Here is a 19,832-nt window from a genome sequence, read left to right on the forward strand (position 1 = left end):
TTTTTTTTTTTTTTTAAGATTCCATTTATCTATTTGACAGAGAGAGAGATTACAAGTAGGCAGAGAGTCAGGCAGAGAGAGAGGGGCGACAGGCTCCCTGATGAGCAGAGAACCCCATGCTGGGCTCCATCCCAAGACCCTGAGATCATGACCGGAGCCGAAGGAGCCAAAGGCAGCGGCTTAATCCACTGAGCCACCCAGGCGCCCCCTGAGGTGTCGTTGTCTTAAACTGACGGGGACACCTGCATGGCCTAGTCATTAAGCAGCTGCCTTCAGCTCAGGTCATGATCTCAGGGTCCTGGAATCAAGTCCTGCATTGAGTCCAGCATCGGGCTCCCTGCTCAGTGGGGACCCTGCTCGTCCCTCTCCCTCTGCTGCTCCCCCTGCTTGTTCTTTCTCTCTCTCTCTGTCAAATAAATAATTGAAATCTTGGAAAAAAAATAAATCAACTCGTTAAAAGCTTCATATTTTCTTTAAAAGGCCAATAAATTATTGCTATTTCAATCAATAATGTAATTTAATGGCTGTTTATAAATATCAAAGTATCAACTTGAATATCTAAAATAAAGCCTATACTTTGTGGAAAGTAAAACAGAAATATATCAAATATCTCCTACAATGTCCATATCTTATTTGTTCTTGTCATAAGTCACCTATGTAATCCCTCTTCATTGGTAGACAAGAGCAGGTGCATATACTGTATGATGACCGCTGTGAATGAGTTTGCTCAACAGGCATTCCATTCCCACCCCTTTTAGCATATGAAGCAAACAAAAACAAACAACAAGCTACAGACCTAAACAGGATTTATGGTCTTGTAGTTTCAGATGTGATTTCATATGTAGATATATATATATGTGCATGTGAGTGTATGTGTATATATATATACACACATACATGTGTGTGTGTGTATGTGTATATATATTTCAAGAAGTAATTTATATATGTATAGTTATATATATGCATGTATATTTCTATATGTAATGTATAGTCCTTTGATTAGATGAACTAGCATGAAAGTTTTATTTCATAAGTCAACCAGAGAAAGACAATCATATGATCTCCCTGATATGAGGAATTTGAGAGGCAGAGTGAGGGGTTTGGGGGGTAGGGAAGGAAAAAATGAAACAAGATGGGATCGGGAGAGAGATAAGCCCTATGAGACTCTTAATCTTACAAAACAGACTGAGGGCTACTGGGGGGAGGGGGTGATGGAGAGGGTGGTTGGGTTATGGACATTGGGGAGGGTATGTGAAATGGTGAGTGCTGTGAAGTGTGTAAGCCTGATGATTCACAGACTTGTAACCCTGGGGCAAATAATACATTATGTGTTAATAAAAATAATTAATAAAAAAGTTTTATTTCAAAATAAGTCATGTTGCTAGGGAGTCAGGGTATCAGAAATCCATTTTACTGGTGCAGATATTGGCAGATGCAGTGTGGTCCTGGAGCTGGCAGATACTGTAGCAACATCCTCCTGATTTCATGTGCAGTTTCCTGCTCTTACCACCTCTGGATGGTGGCAGGGACAGCAGCTCCCTTAAAAACCTGATGTCACAATGTAGCTTTCTGAGTGATTCCTGAAGATTCCATCCAGAGTTGGGTCTCCAGCTCTTCTAATGAACCTGTGTGGCAGTTAATGTTCTCAAGTAAATCCCTTCTGGTTACACTGGCTAGAGTAGATTCTTTTCTCTGCAACTAAACATTGATACAGACATAACAAAAAGACAGCGTGAGGAAGAAAAACTCACTTGATGTGCCTACAGAGAACCAATATTTGACTCTTCAACCTTGGAACCTCATCGCAGCCTTGAAATGATGCCTGTGGGAAGAACATAGCACATTAACATTATTTATATTATCTCATGGAAATTACAAACACAAGTTGCTACTTTGCTTTCTGTTTTTACTCTCTAGGGGTTTTTTGTTTTGTTTTAATTTAATTTTATTTTTTCAGTGTTCCTGGGTTCATTGATTATGCACCACACCCAGTGCTCCATGCAATACATGCTCTCCTTAGTACCCACTACCAGACTCACCCATCCTCCAAGACTCTCCCCTCTAAAACCCTCAGTTTGTTTCTCAGAGTCCATAGTCTCTCATGGATTGTCTCCCCCTCCAATTTCCTCCAATTCACTTTTCCTTTCCTTCTCCTAATGTCCTCCATCTTATTCCTTATGTTTCACAAGTAAGTGAAACCATATGATAATTGAATTTCTCTGCTTGACTTATTTCACTCAGCATAATCTCCTCTAGTCCTGTCCATGTTGATACAAAAGTTGGGTATTCTTCCTTTCTGATGGCTGAATAATATTCCATTATGTATATGGACCATACCTTCTTTATCCATTCATCTGTTGAAGGGTATCTTGACTCTTTGAACAGTTTGGGAATTGTGGCCATTGCTGCTATGAACATTGGGGTACAGATGGCCCTTCTTTTCACTACATCTGTGTCTTTGGGGTAAATACCCAGTAGTGCAATTGCAGGGTCATAGGGTAGTTCTAATTTAATTTTTTGAGGAATGACCACACTGTTTTCCAAAGTGGCTGCACAACTTGCATTCCCACCAACAGTGTAAGAGGGTTCCCCTTTCTCCACATCCTCTCCAACATTGTTGTTTACTGTCTTGTTGATTTTGGCCATTCTAACTGGTGTAAGGTGATATCTCAATGTGGTTTTGATTTGAATATCCCTGATGGCTCATGATGATGAACATTTTTTTATGTGTCGGTTAGCCATTTGTATGTCGTCTTTGGAGAATTGTCTGTTCCTGTCTTCTGTCCATTTTTTGACATGATTATGTGTTTTTTCGGTGTTGAGTTTGAGGAGTTCTTTATGGATCTTGGACATCAGCCCTTTGTCTGTAGTGTCATCTTCTCCCATTCCGTGAGTTGCCTCTTTGTTCTGTTAACTGTTTCCTTTGCTGAGCAGAAGATTTTGATCTTGATGAAGTCTCAAAAGTTCATTTTCACTTTTATTTTTGTTGTCATTGTTGTTTTTTTTAAATCTTTCTAGAAACCACTGGCCTCACCTCACATCCAAGAGAAGTGAAATTCTTTCAGTGGTTCAAGAAAGGTTTGTGGAGAATAGAAAATACCATTTGTTATATTGTGAGAGAGTATAATGCAAATAAGGCAACCCATGTTTTTTAATTTGAATATTAAATTGCATTAATATATGATATAATAGTGACAGTTATATGCTTAGAAAAAAGATTCTAAAATGCTAATCTGTTCTCATAATTCTGTAAAAAGGTAATTATGGAATGATGACCTGGCATGTGTACCTACAAAATATTTTCCTTGATTTAAAAAAAAATTGACAAGTATAATTTTTCCAAATGTCCCTTTATTACTTTTATTTTTTAAAATTCAACACAATTTTTCTTTCCTTCTTTCTTTATTCTTTCCTTCCTTCATAGTCATTTTTTGCTTTGGGGTCCTCTCTTATTTTCCATCCTTATTTTATTCAGTATCTAATTAGTCAATACATGTTTACTGAACACCTGCTTCCTGGTGAGTACTGTGCTAAGTTCTGGAAATAAAAAAGTAACTCTCTATATCTCTATAGCTCTCAGGAGAGTGGGTACAGGTGTTAAAAGAAAAGTAAGCACCAAAACAAATGTGCAAATATATATTGTGCTATTTATGATGAAAACTGTGTGGGAAAAGAATTGGATTTAAATGGAAGGATAGCAGGCTAATTTAGACTGAGTCAGTGGAGAGCAGTCTGAGAAAGTGACATTTGAGTTAAGGACTCAAGCATGAAATGGAATTATCCTGGTTAAAATTCAAGAAACTGGATTTCAGAGCAATACAAAAAAATCAGTAGATTTTTGAAAAAAATGACTATGAAGGAAGGAAAGAATAAAGAAAGAAGAAAAGAAAGAGAAATTGTGTTGAATTTTAAAAACTAAAAGTAATAAAGGGACATTTGGGAAAATTATACTTGTCAATTTTTTTTAAAATCAAGGAAAAGAATGGGTTAAAGATCATGTGAAAGAGGCAGCTGGAGGCCAGGAGATGCAAAGAGTTGTAGATCCAATAAAGAGTTTGGATTTTAGCTTAAGTGTAAAAGAAAACCAATGAAGGGGTTTTGGGGGATGATGGTGATGGTGGTGAGACATCATATTGACATGTTGAAAGATGATGGGTTAATATATCAGAATGGACTGGATGGTGGAATAGTGGAAGGAGGCAGACCTGGTCAGGGGTTATTCCAGTGGCTTAAGTGGACCAGGAGAATGCAGTAGAGTTGAAGTTGGGAAGAAGGGTCAAAGAACTCTTCAAAGCCAGAATCAATAGGGTTAGGATAAAGATTAAATATAAAGGGGTGAATATTGTGGGTTGAATTGTGTCCCGCCAAAAAAATATGTTAAAGCCCCAACTCCCACTACCTCATAATATGACCTTATTTGGAAATGTGGTGTTTGCTGATGTGACGTCATTAAAATGAATTCATTAGGGTGGACCCTGAATCCAATACAGCTGGTGTCCTTACAAGAAGAGGGAAATTTGGACAGAGCTACAAACACAGAGGAGAAGACCACATGAAGATGGAAGCAGAGATGGGTACAAGGCAAGGAACATCAAGGATGAATGGCAAACACCAGAAGCTAGAAGAAACAAGGAAGGATTCTCTCCTACAGGTTTTAAAAAGAACCAACCCTGCTGACATCTTGATTTTAGATTTTGACCCCCAGCACTGCCAAAGAATAAACTTATGTTGTTTAAGCAGCACCCCCAACCCTGCCACCAGCTTGTGATTCTTTGTTATAGAAGTTTTAGGAAACTAATGCAGCAAAGAAGAAAGAAGCGTTATGAATTCTCAAAATACAACTAACTGCTGGTAGTGAATAGTTTCTGTAGGTTTCCCATTTGTGTATAGCCTTCACAAAACATTTAAGATTATTTTAACTTTTCCCTTTCTGAATTCCTCTAGCCCCCTAGGATTTTTCCTGCTCTTTCTGGCACTCCTTTGAATTGATGAAAAATTATTATCATCCCATCTTATGATAGAGATTGGGGAGAAGACAAAGACCAGCATTTTGTCTTCAAGTTCTTTTAATCATAAAATTTGAAGTATCAGTGTGTGTATACCATTGAAGGTAGGGCTATTAATTCTCAAAATTCGTAAGTACACTCAGGACTGGGAACATACCATATAACTAATTACTTTAAAGACAGTAATGCTGTATAGTGTTGTATAAACATTCATAAAACTAGGAGGTATCCAAATGTAATTAAAAATAAGCTTTGGATAAAAAAACCCTGAATGATTCATATCTCTATTGCTTACTAGCCATATGGTTTCAGGATATTAATTTCTACCTTTATTTTTTATGAGAATTAAATGAGCATTTGAACTATTTATTACAGTGTCAGGTATATACAAAAAATAAAATAGATGGTGCTTTTTATTAATATTGTTAATATTTCTATTTGTTGAATGGAATTGAAATAACTAGTAGTGTAATAGTGAAGGGCTGTGATAGCACTAATAAATATGTATAATGTCTCTAGTGTTAGTTTAAGTTAGGATGACATCTTCAATATAATCCTCCAGCTTTACAGTTGGTCCATTGTGGATTCTTCCAATTACATGTTTGTCAAGAATGTCTGGGTGGTGACTGTACCTGAATGAATTTCTGTGTACCTCAGTGAGTTGGTCTCATTTCACAATGATTCCTTTAAGAAGTTTTTATATCTTTTCTTTATTATATACTATATCTTACAATTTATTTATTATTTATTATTTACTGTGCTGCCCATTTCCTCACATTATAAGTTGCCCACAAATTTAATATTACATTTTCCCTATCCTTTGTTGCAATCCATGTTTTTTGTTTATTATATTATTAGAATTACATTTATCTTGTTTATGTTTTTATTTTTCCCTTTCAAAACAACATAAAATCTTCTCTGCTGCTTACATATGAATTGATTTCTTTCTTTACTCTGTGAAGTATTACAGCATTTGCTCATGAATTTATCTTATCTATTTTATTATTTCTCTACATTGTCAATTTTTTTTCTCTCCCATAGCACTTGGTCAATACATGTTAATGATAAAAATAACATATTTCATGACAATCAGTTTTAAAGACAGCTATGGAATGTTATGTAAAGGAATCCTCCAAAGAACACAGGGAGTTAAAATATCAATAGATAGGATGGACATGTTAATTAGCTTGATTGTGATGATCATTTCAGAACATATACATATATGAAAACATCATGTTTTACACCATAAGCATATACAACTTTTACTTTTCAATTGTACCTCAATGAAGCTAAAAATAAAAGAAAGAAAGAAATCCTGGGTTAGTCGCTTTGTAAGTTTACTAATTTGGCAATTGTCATTCTGAGATGGAACTGTGTTCTTACTTTTAAACAATAATAAATTGCTTGTGTAAGAAGATTTACCCATCTTACCTGTGAAATCATTCTACAAGTATGATAATGTGTACTTAGTTTGCCAGAAACCATGAAATGGATTTTGTGCACTTTTCAATATGCCCATTTAAAATATTTGGTGGAATTATTTGCTTATCAATTTATTATTTAGTTAGAAATTTGTACCTGTGGTATGCTCTACGATCAGGTGCTCATGTCCATTTTTTTTTTTTTTTTTTTTAAATCACAAGTAGACAGAGAGGAAGCCAGAGAGAGAGAGAGAGAGGGAAGCAGGCTCCCTGCTGAGCAGAGAGCCCGATGCGGGACTCGATCCCAAGACCCCGAGATCATGACCTGAGCCGAAGGCAGCGGCTTAATCCACTGAGCCACCCAGGCGCCCCCGCATGTCCATTTTTAAAAGACAGATAAGCCATCAGCAAGTATCAGAATAAGGTCAAGAGTTAGAAATTCCAGTTTGCTACCTCTCTGAAGAACCTTCCTTGACCTGAGGAGGAACAGTGAACAGGATGAACAAAGTATTTAAAATATTTGTCAGTGTTCCTTTGGAATAACCACGGGTTTTCATACCTGGAAAGCTTGTTAAAAGGTACAGTTACCCAGCCATACAAATACTACACAAGAATATTCTTCTTTTGAATAGAAAAACATTATTATAAAAATGAATTGCCCCTTGATCATTACCTTCTCAAGCTTGATTTTTTTTCCCTTCAGTTCACATCTCCACCTGACATCACTACCTTCATGAGTTTGAAATGTATGCCACTAGTATTTTTTCTATTTATACCTACTATTTACTATAGAATATGGAGATTTTGTTTTTATTCTCAAAGATAAAAGTGTCAATGTAATCTAACAAGTTTTACTCCATTTTCCATGAATTAATACTTAATATATAATTAAATATTACATATTTAATATGTAACCTGTTATACATAGTAAATATGTATAAATATTTCATAGTCCCCTATTAAGAACTTTTTGTGTTTTTTTCCCCTTCAATTTATTGCTTTTATAAACAATCACAAAACGGCATCTTTGTATGTTTCCTGGAGGAAATATGGAAGTTTTCCATCAAACTATAATATAAATTAAATATTAAGTGTGTTACTGTGTTTTGGTTTGGTACTATCTGGTTAATTTTAAGAGATAGTATCAAATAGTTCCTGATTTCAACACTTGATATTATCAAAACTTTAAAAGGTCTTATTGATTTAATTTTCAAGGTCCTGATTACCAGAACTATTTGTATATTTTTATGTATACTTATGTTTTCTGTGACTTCCATGTTAATACTCTTGAATCATTTTTGAGTTGGTCTTTTTCCATTTTCATTCTAATCAGTAGGACATCACAAGGTCTGCTCAGTTTAGAGTGCCATCTCTAGACCTGTGCTATTCTACTAGTGATTTATTTCTGGTCTACGAACTGGTAGGTTGAGACATTGGGCTGAGTAATTTTATGACTACTCAATATCATTTAAGAAAAAGACTTACACTTTATATATTTTTAAAATTTTATTTTCCTGATAATTCATTTGTATTGTATTCGATAATGTATTGTTTTTTAAAGATTAAAAATAGGAAAAAAGGCTCTTTGTTACAGATAGTTTGAGGGCTGCCATTTTTGAAATTTTAGCATGGTAAATATTACAAATATTCTTCCTTCGTCTCTACTTATTATTTAAATTTATTAATGCTATATTGGTGGAATTCATGCTATTAATTCTGGTTTACTCTATGTGTCAATATTTTTATTTATAACTTTTCCTTTTTTGTCTTATATACCCTAGCCAACACTCAAGAAAGCATTATCTTCTATTTTATAATAACTTGTTTTATGTTTTCCTTGAATCCACCTAAAATTTAAATTTGTGATGAGTCTGAGTTGAGAGCTAACTTATTTGCCCAAATATTCAGCTAATTTTCAAGAACATTTATGGAACAATGTTTCTTCACTGATATGAAATACCATCTTTTTAAAATACTTCATTGTGAGTCTCACTGAATGTTTTATTTAGTTTAAGATTTTACTATCCGTGCACAAATACCACAGTTATTTTAAAAGTATATTTGACTATGGTAGGATAGATTATCCTTTTTATTCATCTTCAGGTTTCTAAAAATTAATTTTTTATATGAAATTTAGAATCAGCCTGCAAAATTCTATTAAATCATGTTGGATATTCATTTTATTGATTTGTATTTTGAAGACATTTTTATATTAGTAAAAAAAAACTATGTTGAGATTTGCCATCAATGAAGATGTTATAGCTCTTTATTTTTTCAGGAGTAATTATTCCATTTTGTATACTTTCATAATTTTCTCTTTAGAAGTCAAAATATCTTCCTTCAATTTTTCAATCTCTCTTCTATCCCTAAATATACTTCTTTTTCATTTTTTATATTTTACCTAAGTCTTTTCTTATTTTCCCTGAGTCGGTTCTTATCTAATATTTTTGTTGTTAAGTGAAATCTTTTAATTTAATCCAGTTTTACTTTTGTTGGTCATGTTTGAATTTTTAATTTCAGAAATTTTAATATTTTTTAAATTTTGTTTTCTGAAAATTTACTCTGAAATTTTTCTGCTGTCATAGTTGAATACTAATCTTTTTTAAGAAGTATGCTCTTAAGCACTTTATACTGTTTATTATTACTGTGAACATGATTATTTTTATATCATATTGGCAGGATTTAGAAAAGCTATTGTTATTTATATGTTATATTCTAATCCTCCTTTATTACTAAACTCAGTTATTGGTTCTAACTATTATAAGGATATTAGTTTTCCCCTCTCATATATATTAATAATATATAAAACTTATCTTTTCAATTTCATTTCTTTTCTTATTTTATTGCATTGGCTAAGACCTTTAATATAATGGTAGAGAGTAGTAGTGGTTGAAGTTATAATCCTGTTTCTGATTTTAGTAGGAAGGTGTAAAATAGTTTCCATTAGCTGTTTCTGGCACGATGTGCATCTTGGACTTCCAGTAAATAATCACTATCAGAAAGAAAAAATTCTATTATCTTCCTAGTTTGCCAGAAGATTTTTGGTTTTTTGTTTCTTTTATTGAAAGTTTGTTGAATTTTAACTATTTTTTTGCTTTAGTAGTGAATATAACTTGCATGCATAAAATAATTTTCTTAATTTTTACTTTTGGAGCCTTCTTTCATGATTTTATATGTGGTCATTTTTTGGTAAATATTGTATGTGCATTTCAACTGAACATGCATTGCCTTTTGAATGAAGTAGTGTTTATTTTTTATGTTACTTAAATTCTCCCTTGTCTTATAAATTTTGGTTTATTTTATATGCTGGTTTCTGGAAAAGTGTGCTATAGTTCCCATGATGATTGTCAAAATGTTAATTTCCTCTTTTGTTAGGTTCAGGAAGTTTCACAATTTTTAAATCTTTTTCATGGGTGGATCATTTCTCTTTTAACATGAAATATCCCACTTTGTATTTCCCAAGGATCTCAACCTTAAATTTCAACTTTCCAACATTAATGATGCTACATTATTCTTATGTAGGCTTAAAAAGCAAATCTTAATAAATCAATTCCAGGAGAAACATTACCAGTGTAGTACTCAGATCTCAGAAAATGTAGCTGGTGACTGCTTATACTTGAAAGGATGTAAGAAAGAGATAAAAATGTGATAAGGAGTTGCATTAGTAAAGCATAAAATGCAATTTTCAGGAACAGTTGAAGGGGGGCTAATGAGTTCAGTTTTGTACATACTGAGATTGTGGCAAAGATATTTCTATTAGGTCCTTGCAAATGGAGTTTTAGAGCTCAAGTTCAACCAGATAAAATACACATAATAATTTCTTGAATTCTTTTCAAGAATTCAATTATCATCTAAGAATTAAACAAACATTTTCCCCCCTCACCTTTACTTCTCTAGCATTTAAATAAAGCATCTGGGATGTGGAAAGACTTCAGTGAAGTCATGCTAACTTGGATTGGGAGGGGGACAGCTTTCCAGTTCAAACCTAGCTTTATTAGTACTACGTTTTTTCTAATATATCCCAGCTCCACTTGGTTTAAGGAAATTTACTCAAAGATTTTCATGGTCTTCAGTCAGTCTTTTCTTGTTTTTAATGCAGCAAAGAGGTCTAAGAGAGAATGTAGAGGGAGATAAAGCAGGAATAGAAACCAGATGGCGGTATGTAAAAAACTACAGAAAGAAAACATATGCTTTGGATGTAAAATCTTTCAAATAATTTTGTCAGCAAATAATTCTTGTCTTTCCAATAAATTTGTCAGCAAATAATTCTATCAGCAGGAGGAAGGTAGCTATTGGGAACCATAGGTCAAGTGACATTTGTTTTCAAGGAAAATAGAGAGTGGGAGGAAGTGTGCTGAGCATACACTACAGTGTTAGAAATTGAAAACATAGGGACAGAATTTGAAAATGTATACACGGAGGGTGATTTAAATAGAGCTCGGAGAAAAAAGAGCAGAAAGCCAAGGATTAAATCCCAGGAAGGGGAGAGAGTTGATAGACGAAATGCAGGGAGGTGTGTGGGGAACAAGATAACTCAGACATCCCCGAGGTCAGAAACTTCCGGTTCACATCATCAGAGAAACCAAAATGATTTGATGTGTGTCATGAGCTGATGTAACTCCCAGGGTCAGACAAAATTCTAACAGTCTCTCACTTCCCTTTCTTTATTCCTTTTCAACTTTGAATCACCCCCACACAACCCTTCCTCATACTCTGTGCCCTGATAGCGATTTGCTCATACAGAGTTCTGTATTTCATCTCCTCATGCATCTGAGTCAATTTTCAGACAAGGAGGAGCCCCTCAGCACAGAGTAAGCTATAGTGCAGTGTTTTTGGAGTCTAGGCCAAGATCAGGGAAGAGGCCAGACTAGAGAGATTGAAGCCAATCAAATGAGAGGAAACTTACAGGGGAGTAATTTACAGCCAAGTCACAGACTGACCAACTCAGTCACTGTTCCGAAGAAGCCATACAAAGAGAATTAAAAGCCAGGAGAAGAGAGGGAGAGTCTTTAAACAGGGGACTAAAGAAAGACTCTGAGTGAAAAAAGGACGAGTTGCGTTTTTATAGGGCACTTCAGGCCTACAGCATAGGCATGCAAGGAGTTGCCAAAAGCTTAGACTCTGACCTGTTTCCCTACTGTGTTTTTTTGCTGCAAAATTGTCTGTTTAACCCTGTTCCTCGCCAGTTAGCTCAGCTTTGTATTAGAGAAGACAAAAACAAAAAAACAACTGTACATAACAACAAAAAAAGAATGTCCAATTAAAATCTATAATAGACTTAACTTCCATAAGTAATAATTCATAAATTTAAAAGGAGTTCTTTTTTTTTTTTTTTCCCCCAAACCTAGATGAATCTCTAATCAGTAGAATGTGTTGGAGGAAGTGAACAAAACCCTGCTCTGAATGTTGGTAAATTGGACCAGTCAACTTGTGGCTTCAATTTAACTATGTTTGAGTCAGAAATCTGTATTTTATTAGAATGAGCCTTTTCTGATTTTGCACTTTCTTTAGTTTCCTTTACTTTCTCCTTAGTTCTTGGTAAGGTTATTTAAAATTTTAGCTTTTCTTTGTTAACCAAAGAGCAAAACAGAAAAGGAGTTTTTGTACATTTCTGGGTCTTGCAGCAAGGAAACAATATGGTGTCCCTGGAGACTGACATAGAGACAAACGAGAACCAAGAGGGAGGTGTAAATCCTGGGAGGAGAAAAATTCACACAGCCATGGTTTTTGTCTGTGATTATCTCTCTCTTAACCTACTCATGCTGCTGTAACAGAACAGAAACTTATTTCTCCCAGTTCCAGAGGCTGGGAAGTCCAAGATCAAGGCACCGGCAGATTCGCTGGTGAGGTTCTGCTTCCCGGTGCATCTATGGCTGTCTTTTCAATATCTGTGTCCCTGTGTGGTAGGAAGGGGGAAACGGGTCTTACTATGGTCTCTTTTATAAGGATTAATTGTGTTCACCAGGACTCTACCTTAAAGCCCTAACCACCTTCCAGAAGCCTCACCTCCAAATACTTCCACATTTGGTGTTAAGTTTAAACATACGAAGTTTGCAGGGACACAATCTGTAACAATCTTCCAAATAGTCCATTTTTTTTCCACATTTTTTTTTTCTGTATTTATGTCTAACACCTAGGTTTTTTGTAATCCTATTTTAAGAACCTGGTGGCATAGTCATACTAAAGTAGTTTTCAAGCTAGGGACTCAAAATCTACATATTTTTCAAGCTCTTCCCACGATGCTTAAACTTCCAGCAAGGCATACTCACCATGATAGCGAAGTAAAACTCTACCCTCGACAACTCTTATTTTGTTTTTGTGCTTTCATTAAACTCTTTGAGAATTGAAGAAGATTCAATTTGAAGAATATGACTTCACTTATTTCACGAGGGGCTAGGAATTTCCCAAACAAAAAACATCTCCCCAGCTGTTTGTTGTATCACTGATGGAATTATGTTCAACAGTTGATTTTTTTCTTCCATGTTAATTTTCATAATGTTCTTACAAATGATAAAGAAAATGAAGCATATTAAGTTCAAGCCATATGTAACTTAATTAACTAGCTATCTGCGAGGAGCTATCAGACATAGGAAACCTGAGATTACGGTGTTTCGTATATAGTGGATGCTCACCAGTTATCTACTGGCTGACAAGAAGAAATGAAACATTTTATAAGGAGTAAAAGAAGACCACACTAAGTTATAGGTCATTAAAAACAACCCATTTATAATTTGGCTTTGACCTTCCCAGAAATATTCCAATGTGGCTTCCTGACATTTAATTCTATCTCCTATTAAATTTTTATGAGGTATAATTTTTATGCAAGGAAATAAACTCATCTTAAGTGTAGAGTATGTGACAAATGCATGTGCCTGTGCTACCTATGCCCCTATGAAGATAGAATATTTTCGACACTCCAGGAAGTTTCTTCCCTTCCTTCCTGAGTCAATTAAACACTCAGAGGCAAGTATTGTCTAATTGCTATCATGACATCAGTTTTGTCTGTTACAAAAATTCACATAAATGGAGAATATTTTTTGGAATCATCCAAGTTCTTAAGTGGAATCATTCAAGTTCTTCGATTGTTCTTTTTATTACTGAATAGTATTCCATTGTACAAATACACCATTTGGTTATCTATTTTACTTTTGATGAATATCTGTATTGTTTCTAGCTTTGAGCCATTATGAATAAAGGTCCCGGGAATATTTTTAAATAAATCTTTTGTTTGACATATATTTATTTGAGCAAATACCAAGGAATGGGACTGCTAAATTAAAGGCTAGATCTATGTTTAACTTTTTAAGACATAGCCAGTTTTCTACCAGCAATGTATGAGAATGTTGGTTCTTCCAAAACACCAGTATTTCAGATTGTCAAACATTCTAATTATAACCATTCTAGTTAGTGAGGCGATGACTCACTGTGTTTTGAAATTGCACTTCTTTGATGGCTAATGATACAGAGAACTTTATAAATGCTTATTTGCCTTTTGTATATCTTCTCTATTTTCCTTTGTATGGTGTTTATTCAAGTCTTATATTCATTTAAAAATTTGTGGTTTTTTTATTATTGTTAATTAATTGTAGGAGATCTTTATATATTCTGGATATAATTCTTTTGCCAGATACAAAGTGTTCTGAATATCTTCCCTAAGCTGTGGCTCACCTTTTAGCTTTTTTTTTTTTTTTTTTAAACAGGTGTTTTTGGATGAGCAACTGTTTTAATTTTGATGGAATTCAATTTATCTTTTTTTTTTTTTTCTTTTGGTGGTTCATGCATTTTGTGTTCTAAGAAAGTTAAAGGGGTTGGGGAAATTCTCCAACAATTTCTTCCTTAAGCTTTATGATTTGGGTGAGTATTTTTAGATCTACAATCCATCTCAAGTGATCCTTTTAAAAGTAGTGGTTAGGGATCAATGTTCTCTTTTTTCCTTATGAATATTGCCTATTTTAGCATCTTTAGGCAAGAAGATTTTTATTATCCACTGTATTGCATTTAATGTCTTTGTTGAAAATTAATTGAGTATATGTAATAGGTCTAAGTATCTTTAGTTTCATTTAATTTATTTGTTCATCCTTATACAAACCTAAATTGTCTTGATTGATGCATCTTATTCTAAGTCTTGAAGTCATATAATATAAATCCTCCAAACTCGTCTTTGTCAGGATCATTTTAGACCATCTATATACTTATTATTTACATATATAATTTAGAATCTTTTTACCAAGTTCTATAGAAAAACTGCAAGAAAAATTTAATGGAATCACTTGATCCAAAGGATACTATGGAACACCTTAGCAATATAGATCCTCACAATCTGTCAATTTAATATATATTTTCACTTACTTATGTATTCTTTATTTTATTTTCTTCAAAACTTTTGTATTTTTCTGTATGTAGGAGTTACAGATCCAAACTCTGAGACAGATTAACTTGCAGAATGTTTATTGAAGAGCATTCTCTTGGGATAAATACCTACCTATGGTAAAAGCAGTGGAATAGGGATTAGTTAGAAGGAGCAGTTGGGTTAAAATGCAGTTACCACAAAGGTACCTGTTCATCTGATGGGAATGTCAAAGTCTGGGATAGACCTTCAAAGTTGTTCTGAACTGGAGCAAAGTGACTGAACTTTTAAGGCCATTATCAATCAGTTGGTTTGAGGTTGTACTAGGGGGACATGTAGCCTTGAGTACATTTGCCCTCTCTAGTTGACAGCTATCTCCTAACAATGCTAGGAGAGTTTCAGTACCAAAGGCTGGTGTTCTGGGTTGTACAGGACTGCATCCACTGTAGTTCATCCTTTGAATCCACTTAACTTCATAAAGTTTCTAGAAACAGATTCATTAGAACTCTGTTGGACCTTATTTCCCAGAGCAAATGTGTCATAGGAAGTTTATTGAGATAAGCTATTGTCTCTCCCACTGAAGCCAGTCTCTTGGCCACAACTGATACTCATCATCTCCATCCTCTTTTAGCCATTCAAGATTCCCCTCACCTTTGGCTAGAAATTAAACTCATTTAGAAAGTTTACTTAGTGGCACGATGAAGAACCTCATTCATATCTGAGGGTACTGAGAGCCTGATCATGATTCCATTCTTTGGATGTGGCTGCTATGCTTATTTATTTGCACAAATGGGGCACCAAAAATGCTGAGGTGTGCCATCTGAGTGCTAAATTTGTTCCTCCATTATGTAACAGTAGTTCTAGCTTCTTGCGATAATCAGGGACACTATCCCTCAGGTCTGTGACTCCTCCATGTTTCTGCTTCTCTTGGGTGCTTGAGTTCAAAGTTCTCAGGCAACAGCCAGAGAATACAATCTATTGAGACTTGTTAGGGTGACAGGGATGGTAAAGAATTGCACCAAGACTGGAGCAACAAGCAGGATGGAGTTTATTCATTCTCTGAAAGAGGAGAGGGACTGGACATCAAGAGAGATGTTGGCTCTGAGTTTCTGTTATGCTGGGCCTTTTAAGGGGTTTTAAAGATATGAGAGGGTTATAGCTACACCCTTGGGGTAGGGGGCCAACTCTTGGCCAGGTAGAGAAGGAGGTGACCCGTTTTTCGAGGTGCTCTGTCAAGGGCTTGTCCTCAATGTGGTTTGTGGTCCAACTGGAGGAAAGTACATTCTGTAGCCGTGGTCTATTTTCCGAGAACGTGGGCACCATAACCTAGAAGAACAGAGTTAAGGGTCAAGTACAAACACCTAAAAGTTTTATCTATAAGTTTGGCTGGAGAGGGGGCTTTGAATAGAACCCTTTCAAGACCCTTGCTGGCACCAATTAGAAGAGTTAACTACTTGGAAAACCAGGATTTCCGAAGACCTTTACTGAGGTTAGTATTGCAAGGACTAGAAACATGGGTTAAGAAAAGTGATGGTAAACAGGTAGACACTCTCACTTTTGCATCTTGATTTCTAGACCCATAATTTCTATTAACTGAAGACATAGCACATACATTCGGTGCCAATTAAAAGTGTATATTAGGAAAAAAAAAGTGTATATTAGGGGCGCCTGGGTGGCTCAGTGGATTAAAGCCTCTGCCTTCAGCTTGGGTCATGATCCCAAGGTCCTGGGATGGAGTCCCATATCCGGCTCTCTGCTCAGCGGCGAGCCTGCTTCTCCCCTCTCACTCTGCCTGCCTCTCTGCCTACTTGTGATCTCTCTCTGTCAAATAAATAAATAAAATCTTAAAAAAAAAAGAGTGTATATTATATCCTTGAGGGTGGTACTCATCTGCACATAGTGACATAGCTGAACTTGTGCCTCAGGTTGCAACCTCAATAAGCCACTATATTGAAAGATCAGTTTGGCAGCTTCTGGGGGTTGTGCATGCATTAAGACCAGTGGATTCCATTGCTGTGTACCCATACCATGCTATAAATTTAGTCCTTTGGTTTTGGGCACTGTTTATGTTTGAAAATGTAATGCTCTCTAAATACTTGGATATTGGAGCTGGTTAAAGTCCTATGAAGCAGAAAATAATCCAAATATATGTCAACACTAGTCACGATGAATCACTGTCAGGGTGAAGGGGGGGCAATCTAATGTGAAATTGACAGTAAGTGACTGTTTGGTCTCTTCTTTCAATGGTGCCATTTTAGGGATTGAACATTTTTCTCTGTTCCTGGTAGATTGGATATATCTATCTATTAATTGGAATGTCTAGTCCACTAGCATTTAATATAATTATGAGGGCTAGTTTGAGTCATCCATTTTGAAGACATGAGAGAATAGGGTATGGGGGTGGGTTGTGAGGGGGCTCATCTGATTAAGGGGCCCTGAACCAAGAAGATGTGGATTTTGAGAAGCCAGCAGGTCAAGATTCAGCAGCAACCCCACGGGCCAAAGTTGAGGAGAGTACACTGAGTGTATGGAGGTTAGAGTGTGGTGGTTTCTGGTCTTTGATTTCTTGATTCAATCCTGTTTCAACAGTGACTGTGTCTCAGCCTATCAGAAATAAAAAGGTCATTGATTATTTGGAGTCAGGAATTTAATGATGCCAAGAAAATTATTGCAGATTTTGAGGCCTTCCAGCTAAGAAAATTCAATCATCTCCCAGAGAAGCTAAAAATAAGAGATGATCTGGAAAAGAGTTCACAGGAAGATGGTGAGGACTCAGAAGAAAAATATATGAAAACCAAGGGTGATTCTCACTCAGTAGAAGAGAGCAAAGATGAGAAAGAAGCCCATAAAAATGTGCTCCAGCAAGGCAGGCAGCCTCAAAAGCAGCTTTTGAGAGATGCTCATGGAAGATGTGGGCAGTGGAGAAGAACAAGAAGAGGAGGATGAGACATCATTCCAGGGGGAAGATTCTGGCAGCAAGGGTGATTTCTTAGTGGAAGATAATGATGGAAATGACTGTGACAGCTCAAAAAAAAAAAAAAAAAAAAAAGATGGTTAAGAAGCCCAAACCTGTGCAGAAGCTTTTTAACTTGATGACGTTCCAAAAGTTCATTTTTGCTTTTGTTTCCTTTTCCTTGGAGATGTGTCTTGAAAGAAGTCTTGCTGTGGCTGATATCAAAGAGGTTATTGCCTATGTTCTCCTCTAGGATTTTAATGGATTCCTTTCTCACATTGAAGTCTTTCATCCATTTTTGATATCCAAAATCTATAAAGAACTTCTCAAACTCAACACCCCAGAAATAAATAATCAAGTCAAAAAATGGGCAGAAGACATGAACAAACACTTCTTCAGTGAAGACATACAAATGGCCAACAGACACATGAAAAAAATGTTCATCACCATTAGCCTTCAGGGAGAATCAAATCAAAACCACATTGAGATACCAACTTGTGCCATTTAAAATGGCAAAAATTAACAAGACAAGAAACAAGTTTGGAGAGGATGTGGAGAAAGGGGAACTCTCTTACAATAGTGGTAGAAATGCAAATGGTGCAACCACTTTGGAAAACTGTGTGAATGTTCCTCAAAAAATTAAAAATAGAGCTTCCCTATGATCCGGGAATTGTATTACTGGGTATTTAGCCAAAGATACAGATGCAGTGAAAAGAAGGGCCACATGCACCCCATTGTTCATATTAGCAATGTCCACAATCACCAAACTATGGAAAAAACAGAGATGCCCTTCAACAGATGAATGGATAAAGAAGATGTGGTCCATATATATAATGGAACATTATTCAGCCATCAGAAAGAATGAATACCCAACTTTTGCATCAACATGGATAGGACTGGAGGAGATTATGCTGAGTGAAATAAGTCAAGCAGAGAATGTCAATTGTCATATGGCTTCACTTACTTGTGGAACATAAGGAATAAGATGGATGACATAAGGAGAAGGAAGAGAAGAATGAAGGCGGGGGAGTTGGAGGGGGAGATGAACCATGAGAGGCTCACCAAACTGCGGGTTTTAGAGGAGAGTGGATGGGGGGGACAAGTTGGCCTGGTGATGGTTATTAAGGAGGGCACGTATTGCATGGAGCACTGGGTTTTACACATAAACAATGAATCTTGGAACACTACATCAAAAATTAATGACATTCTGGTATGGTGACTAACATAACACACACAAAAATTTAAAAGTAAGAGTAAAATAACCTATAAATGAAATAAGAAAGTCCAAACCTGAGAGAAAAGAAAATGCCCAAAAGCAGGCTAAAAGCTGCAGTGATGCCAAGCCCTATGAAAGACAAAGAGAAAATAGGGTCACCCCAAAAATTCAGAGACATCAAAGGATAAGATTCATCTCAAAGAAGAGGAGGAATCAGCTAGCCCCCCAGAAAAGAAAATCTCTGCAAGCCATCCACCTCAGAAATCAGAGGATGTAGTGTCTGAAGATAAAGCCCAGTCTGGGGAGGATTAAAAAAGTGATGATGGTTTGGGAAGAAATTTTATTCTGTTTATTTATTTATTTATTTTTTAAAATTTATTTTTAAAGGTTTGTTTATTTATTTTAGAGGGAGAGAGAGAGCACGAGTGGGAGGAGCCAAGGGAGAGGGAGAGAAATTCTCAAGCATCCTCATGGGTAGAGTGTGGAGCCCACTCCAACTCACGACCCTGAGATCATGGCCTGAGCTGAAACCAAGATTGGGACATTCAAATGATTAGAGAGAGATTTTATTTAAAAAAAGAAGAAGAAAAAAAGGGGGGGTAGAAAATCTACTTGTTAAGATAGAATATGATTTTGGCTATGGCTTGACTCATGGGCTTTCGATGCTTTTTTCCTTTTCTTGGAAATAACATCTCCCTCCCTCTATCTCTCTCTTTTTTAAGAAAAACTGCATGTTTAATTATCTTTTTGTCTGTGGTCTTCTCTTTGCCACTCACCGCCCCTCCTTCCCAATGAAAGCCATGTCAAAATAATCACTCGATTGACTGCTTCATCTTTTTAATGGAAGGTATACCACAGTCATAGAACAGTAAGATTTGAGTTGAACAGT

At 35.7% G+C, this 19,832-nt stretch overlaps 1 pseudogene; it reads left to right on the forward strand.

The window, feature by feature from the left end:
* The first annotated feature begins 4,108 nt into the window (after positions 1-4,108).
* LOC123394545 lies at positions 4,109-19,288 on the forward strand (annotated as a pseudogene).
* Positions 19,289-19,832: the final 544 nt, after the last annotated feature.

This window comes from Mustela putorius, unplaced genomic scaffold (assembly GCF_011764305.1).
Source record: "Mustela putorius furo isolate JIRA1106 unplaced genomic scaffold, ASM1176430v1.1 tig00003834_pilon_pilon_pilon, whole genome shotgun sequence".
In the NCBI taxonomy this organism is placed as follows: domain Eukaryota; kingdom Metazoa; phylum Chordata; class Mammalia; order Carnivora; family Mustelidae; genus Mustela; species Mustela putorius.